We start from the raw sequence: 7,390 nt of genomic DNA, 5'->3' as shown, positions 1-7,390 counted from the left end.
ACTTCAGAGGATATGTTGGGGCATCCTGGCTGGCGTGGTGCCCCAAGGGGTAAACTTCAGAGACTCTTTTGGGGCGCGTTGGCTGGTGGATGCCGCACCCTTTTCTCCAGAAAATTCCAACTTTTCTCTTTCGTTTTTCACCTGTAAACCATTTAAACATCCATAGTTCTTTCCCCAAACACTTAGGATCATTAGTACCCTTAATACCCAATAGATTTAACTCGAAAAACAACCCGGAAACACGAATCAAATCAACACTAGGCATTCAACAATCAACCAACAAGAATTCAACAATGTTCTTCAAGAACTTTACTTTCTTAACAGTCAAACAACTCCAATTTTTCTCAATTGAAACAATTTTGGCATGTGGGTGAACTAACCCAACACTATGTGATCTCACATACCTTGTAGGGATCACTCCCGACGAATTCCACTCGCAAAGCTCGAATGTTTCTGGGCGATTCTTGAATTCTCTTCTCTTTTCTCCTCCTTTCTGTTTTCTCCAAGCCCTAGCGTGAACTCTAACTTTTCTAATTTGACCAAAAATCTTGTTTTACCGCAATTAACTCCTAAAAACGAATTAGAATAATTAGGTAAGGAAAAGACTAATTTACCCTTCTCAAACCTGGATTAGACTTTCCTTAATCCAACAGCCCAACTTCCAAAGGGCATAACTTACTCATACGAACTCGGAATCACGCAAATTCGGCGGCGTTGGAAACATCATTCCAAGAGATTTCAAACCATGTCTGGAACTACACCTAACTAGTCCTGATCTAGGAGTTATGACTGTTTGAATTTGGCAAAAAAAAACTAACTTTAACTTAAAAAAATTTCAGATTTCCTTATACTTTCCAAAAATGACTATTTCCAGATTTTAAACTTCTTTCTAGTTGCGAGATGTTACAATATCTCCCTCTTGGGAACATTCTTCCTCGAATGAGATTGCTCTTACTAGGCTTAGGGTGCAACATCAAACTCAAACACCCAACAAGAAAATGCGAACAAACAACATGATCATTCATAATTTAGAGAGCACTAAGAAGAAAATTAGTACCTTGGTCTGCACTTTCTTCAGATCCAAAGAGATGTGGATATATTTTCTTCATGTCCTCTTCAGCTTCCCAAGTAGCTTCTTCAACAAATTGGTTCCTCCAAAGGACTTTGACTGATGCTACCTCTTTTGTTCTCAACTTGCGAACTTGGCGATCTAGAATCTGGACAGGAATCTCCTAATAGGATAATCTACCATTGATCTCAATGTCTTCAGTTGGTATGATCAATGAAGGATCGCCCATGCACTTATTCAACATGGAGATATGAAATACTGGATGAACCACTGCTAATTCTTGTGGCAGCTCCAACTCATAAGCTACATTACCAATTCTCTTGGCTATGCGATAAGGTCCAATATACCGGGGACTAAGCTTCCCTTACTTACCAAACTTCATAACACCCTTCATGGGTGAAACTTTCAAATATACCAAATCATCTACTTTGAACTCTAACGCCCTTCTCCTAACATCAATGTAGGATTTTGGACGACTCTGTGCCATTTTCAACCTTTCTTGAATCAATTTAACCTTCTCCATAGCTTGGTGAACTAAATCTGGTCCTTTCAACCCTGCTTCACCAACTTCAAACCATCCAATAAGAGATCTGCATCTTCTCCCATAAAGAGCTTCATAAGGAGCCGTTTGGATGCTAGAGTGGTAATTGTTGTTGTAAGCAAACTCAATGAAAGGTAGGTGATCATCCCAATTTACTTTGAAATCAATCACACAAGCCCTCAACATATATTCTAATGTCTGAATAGTGTGCTCTGCTTGCCCATCAGTCTGATGATGAAATGCAGTACTTAAGTTCACCTTTGAACCCAAGCCTTTCTGAAAAGATTTCCAGAACTGTGCAGTAAATTATGCACCTCTATCTGAAATAATGGAGATTGGGACTCCATGAAGTCTTACTACTTCCTGAATATAAAGCTTAGCATAATCTTCTACTGAATGGGTAGTCTTTACCGGTAAAAAGTGGGCTGATTTTGTCATTCTATTTAGAATCACCCAAATAGAATCATGCTGTCTGCGAGACCTTGGCAAACCTGTGATGAAGTCAATATTAATCATCTCCCATTTCCATTCTAGAAGTTCTATATTCTGCGCCAAACCACAAGGCCTTTGGTGCTCTACTTTAACTTGTTAGCAATTTGGACGCTTAGCAATAAATTTTGCAATGCCTTTCTTCATGTTATTCCACCAATACACTTCTTTCAAATCGCGATACATCTTGGTGGAACCGGATGAATGGAATATCTGGAGCTATGAGCCTCCTCCATGATCCTCTCTTGGAGTCCAACCACCATTGGTATGCACAATTTACCTTGATATCTCAGTACGCCATCTCCCCCTTGTTCAAAAGCTAATACTTTCTGCTTATGAACATTTGCCTTCAATTCAAGCAAAATGGGATCTTGGTCTTGCTTTTCTTTAACTTCTTCCACTAGTGATGATTCAGCTCCATTCGTCACCACTATTCCTCTTTCTGTGGAATCCATGAGTCGGAATCCTAGGCGTGCAAGCCTATGCATATCTTTTGCTAACTCTCTCTTTCCTTTTTCAACATGGGCGGTGCTACCGATAGACAATCTTTTTAAGGAATCAGCTACAACAAGAATACTCATGTCGTAGTCCTTGAGTAACTCTAACCACTTTCTATGTCTGAGATTGAGCTCTTTCTGAGTGAACACATATTGAAGGATCTTGTGATCGGTGAACACATCCATATGAACATTATACAAATAATGGCACCATATCTTCAAAGGAAAAACTACAGCAGCCAACTCTAGATCATGGGTTGGATAATTCTTCTCATGAACTTTCAACTGTCTGGAGGCATAAGCTATAACTTTGTCATTCTGCATTAAGACACAACCCCAAACAACTCTGGATGCATCACAATACACCACAAAACCTTGAGTACCTTCTGGCAAGGTCAAAACTGGGGAAGTAGTCAACCTCTTCTTCAATTCCTGAAAGTTTTTCTCACAAGCTTCAGACCATTGAAATTTAACCGTTTTCTTAGTTAACTTGGTCAAAGGGGACGAAATAGATGAGAACCTCTCTACAAACCTTCTATAATAGCCAGCTAAACTCAAGAAACTCCTAATATCAGTTGGAGATGTAGGTCTAGGTCAATTCTGCACTGCCTCAATTTTCTGAGTATGAACTTTAATTCCATCACAAGAATGCCATAATCTCAAGCCAAAACTCACACTTAGAGAACTTGGCATACAATTCCTTATCTTTCAAAGTCTGAAGAACTATTCTGATATGGCTAGCATGATCTTCTTCATTCCTTGAATAGATTAGTATGTCATCAATGAAGACGATAACAAACATATCTAAATAAGGTTTCAAGACTCTATTCATAAGGTCCATGAACGTTGTTGGTGCATTATTTAAATCGAACGACATGGCCAAAAATTCATAATGACCATAACGGGTCCTGAATGCTATCCTTGAAATGTCACATTCCCTTACTTTCAACTAATGGTAACCTGATCTGAGGTCAATTTTCGAGAAATAGGAAGCACCCTGAAGCAGATCGAAAAGATCATCAATCCTCGGAAGAGGATACTTATTCTTGATGGTAACCTTGTTCAACTGGCAGTAGTCTATACACATCCCAAAGGAACTATCTTTCTTTCTCACAAATAAGACCGGAGCTCCCAAAGGTGAGACACTTGGTCAAATGAAAGCCTATCTAGGAGATCTTTCAACTGCTCTTTCAACTCTGGTGGTGCCATTCTATATGGCGAAATAGAGATAGGACGAGTATCTGTAATGATGTCTATACTGAACTCTATTTCTCTCTCAGGAGGGACTCTGGGTAGGTCATCAGGAAAGACTTCTGGAAACCCTTTTACTATAGGAACTGACTGAATGAGAGGTACTTCAACACTTGAGTCATTAACTCGGACTAAGTGATAGAGACAACCTTTCGAAACTAACTTTCTCGCCTTAAGGTACGAAATGAAAGGACTCTTAGGCACTGCCGAATTACTACTCCACTCTATGACTGGCTCATTAGGAATCTGAAACTTGACTACTCGAGTTCTACAATCTATTGAGGCATAGCAGGCATGAAGCCAGTCCATACCTAGAATGACATCGAAATCTACCGTGTCTAACTCAACTAGATCAACCATGGTGTCTTTGTGATTGATGGAAATAACACAATCACGATAAACTTGCTCAGCTAGAATAAACTCCCAACAGGTGTAGAAACACAAAAGGGTTCACAAAGTTTCTCGGGAAGAACATCAAACTTATTTGTAGCATAAGGGGTTACAAAAGGTAAACTTGCTCCTGGGTCTAGCAAAGCATAAACATCAAAAGTAAAGACTTTGATCATACCAGTAACAACATCTGGAGAGTTCTCTTGCTCTTGGCGATTCGTGATCACATAGAGGCGGTTTTCCCCTCTGCCTGTACTGGAAGTAGCTCCCCTGGGTGCAGCCCTATCTGGTGGAAAAACTGATGAAGAATGGCTTTATTGCCCTGATTTCCACTACCTTGCCTGTTCTTAGGACACTCCTTCAAGAAATGACCCTCTTGCCCACACTTGAAACAACTTGTTTGGCCATCACGACACTTACCTGGGTGGATCCTACCAAACTTAGCACATGTCGGAGCCCAGTTAGCCCCTTGTGCCACACAACTTTAAGACTGTGCAGGTCTAAATCTGAAATTCTACGAATTCTAGTCATTATACTCACTTTTGTTTCTGGGTGCAGGTGCACTAGCAAATGATGGTGCAGGTCCCTTTTGCTTCTGAAAATGACGGACGATTTACACTACCCTTCTGCTGCCCAGACTCATTCCCTGTCTTCGCTTTCTTATTTCTAAATTCTTCTCTGTCTCTCAGCTTCTCTTCCTCAACCTGCTGCATATAAACCAGCAACCTCAAAATGTCCATGTCTCCAATAAGCCTTGTTGCCCGACCCTCTTTGCTTGATAGACGGCCCAACCCAGCAACGAACAAGCTCATTCTACTTCTCATGTCCTTAACCATCTCCAGAGCATAACGGGATAGTTGGGTAAACTTCAACCCATATTCATGAACACTTAGAGAATCCTGCTTAAGTGTGAAGAACTCACGTTCCTTGGCCTCTTTCAGTTCCCGGGGAAAGAAACGCCACAAGAAGCTTCCTCAAAATAGGCCCAACTCGCAGGTGGTGTATCATCAGCTCTACCCCCATTCCACTAATCAAACCAGGTCTTAGCAACATTTTTCATCTGATATGCAGCTAGCTCAACTCTCACAATATCAGTAACATGAATCACATAGAACACCTTTTTTAGTTCCTCAATGAAGTTTTCTGGATCCTCTGCAGTGCTGGAACCCATGAAACTTGGAGGGTTCATCCTCAAGAACTCACGAATCCTTGAAGTGTCAGCCTCTTCTTGTCGACCTCCTCTCTGCTACCCAGCTTGGTTAGTCACAACTTGACTGAGCATTCATATAGCCTCTCTGAACTCAACATTAGTGACTTCTCCTTGAGGTTGCACTTCAGGTGCATTGGGTAACTCTTGTCCCTCAACATTCCTCTTAGCTGGACGACCTCTGGCTGCTCTTCATGGAGGCATGATTATGTGAAACACGCGCAAGCACAAATTAGAAGGAAACTTTAATAGAGATTAACTTTATCGCAAGAAATGAATATGAAAGAAGTGAGATAGTTCCAAATTGTTGCAACCTCCTAATTATAGATGTGGTGCGCTTCACACCGATAAATAGGACTCTACAGACACGGCTTCATAGTCTCCCTAGGACTCTTGAACTCTGGGCTATGATACCAAGTTTGTCACTCCCCAAGTCTACACCCTAGGCGGGACTGGCACTCGAGAACTATTGATGGCCCCAAGCGAACCCTTGGCCTGGCTTACTTAACTCAACGGAAGACTCTAAGCATGATTACATGATCAATTGAACTTACTCGAATAGCTTAATAATATAACTTCGAATGTTAGAAGAATTAAACATCCAACTTAGCCAAAATGGCAACCAAAGTCTTAACATAAGATAAAATGAGAAAACTAAAGAACTAATAACTGACTGTCTATGAAGCCTCTAAAACAAAGAGGTATGTCGGGACAGGACCCTCGACCATCCTAACATCTGAAAGACTACAAATCAAATAAAGGGGTCCTCCGAATTGCAAGGAGGCTCACCAACAGACTCTGAATGCTCAAGCTGAATCAACAAGGCGTTGGATGCTGATCCTGGTTACCTGCGTCTGCATCATAAGAAGATGCAGGCCAACTGGCATCAATACATTGAATGTACGAGTATGCGTGTTGGAGTACTAAAACAAGATATAGGCTAGAAAGGAATCTGAATAAAACACTTACCTTGGCTCTTCTCAACTCATGACTAAACTTAACTCAGAATAAAGCAATGAAATACATGCATTATATGAAAAACTTTATAAAAAAGTAAAAGCTACTTAGTTCATTAAAGAAAATGCAATAACAAACTCAACTTTACTCATATACAGAGTAATATAGTTAATGTGCGAGTTTCTCTAACCGACAACCACCACTATGAGCCTAAGTGGTGATACAACGTTATTTGACACGCTACCAGAACAGTCCTATACTTTACAGTCATATAGGACCTACCTAACTTAGTGGATCCACTAGCTTAACTTATGTGATCATCTAAAAAGTATGACCCATTAATACCCATGATGGCTACATGGTTTGTGGAGACTTGAGTTAATATGATCTTGCATCCCTATATCGGTGCTCAATACTACTCCCAAAAATATACTTAGCTCATATGTTCTAAAAACAAACTTCTTTCTTTGGTTTAAGATAATTACTCAAAACATAGCTTAAAAGCTCTCTTGGAATCGATCTTCCCTTTTCTTGCTCAAATGTGAAAACATTTATATACTTCTTTTTGAATACTTAGTTCCCTAATAGCTTTTTGAGAAATGAACTCAACTCTTTACTCTTTGCTTAACTTGAAAACTTGAGTCTTAAAATGAATTTAAAACATTGTTCAAGTCTCTTGAAAACTTCAGGAATCTTTTCTTTGACTTGTTTTTTAACTTTTATACTTGACTCTTGACTTCTTTGACTTTGATCTTAACCTTCCTTGAATTGGATTATGGTTTCAAGGTTCATGATCTCATGTTTATGGATGATTTCATGATGTTTAGATGTACCTTAGAGTGTTAGAATCAAGTAGGAAACATAGGTACATCACTTAGAAACTAGTAGGAAAAGATGGGGGAAGAAATGGGTTAACTGGCATCCTTGGCGCTCTGATAGAGGTGAGGCGCTAGGCCCCAAACTTCAGAGGACAAGTTGGGGTGCATTGA

Source organism: Solanum verrucosum, unplaced genomic scaffold (assembly GCF_900185275.1).
Source record: "Solanum verrucosum unplaced genomic scaffold, falcon-dt-bn FXZP01000383.1, whole genome shotgun sequence".
Lineage (NCBI taxonomy): Eukaryota > Viridiplantae > Streptophyta > Magnoliopsida > Solanales > Solanaceae > Solanum > Solanum verrucosum.
This window is presented reverse-complemented; position numbering follows the sequence as displayed.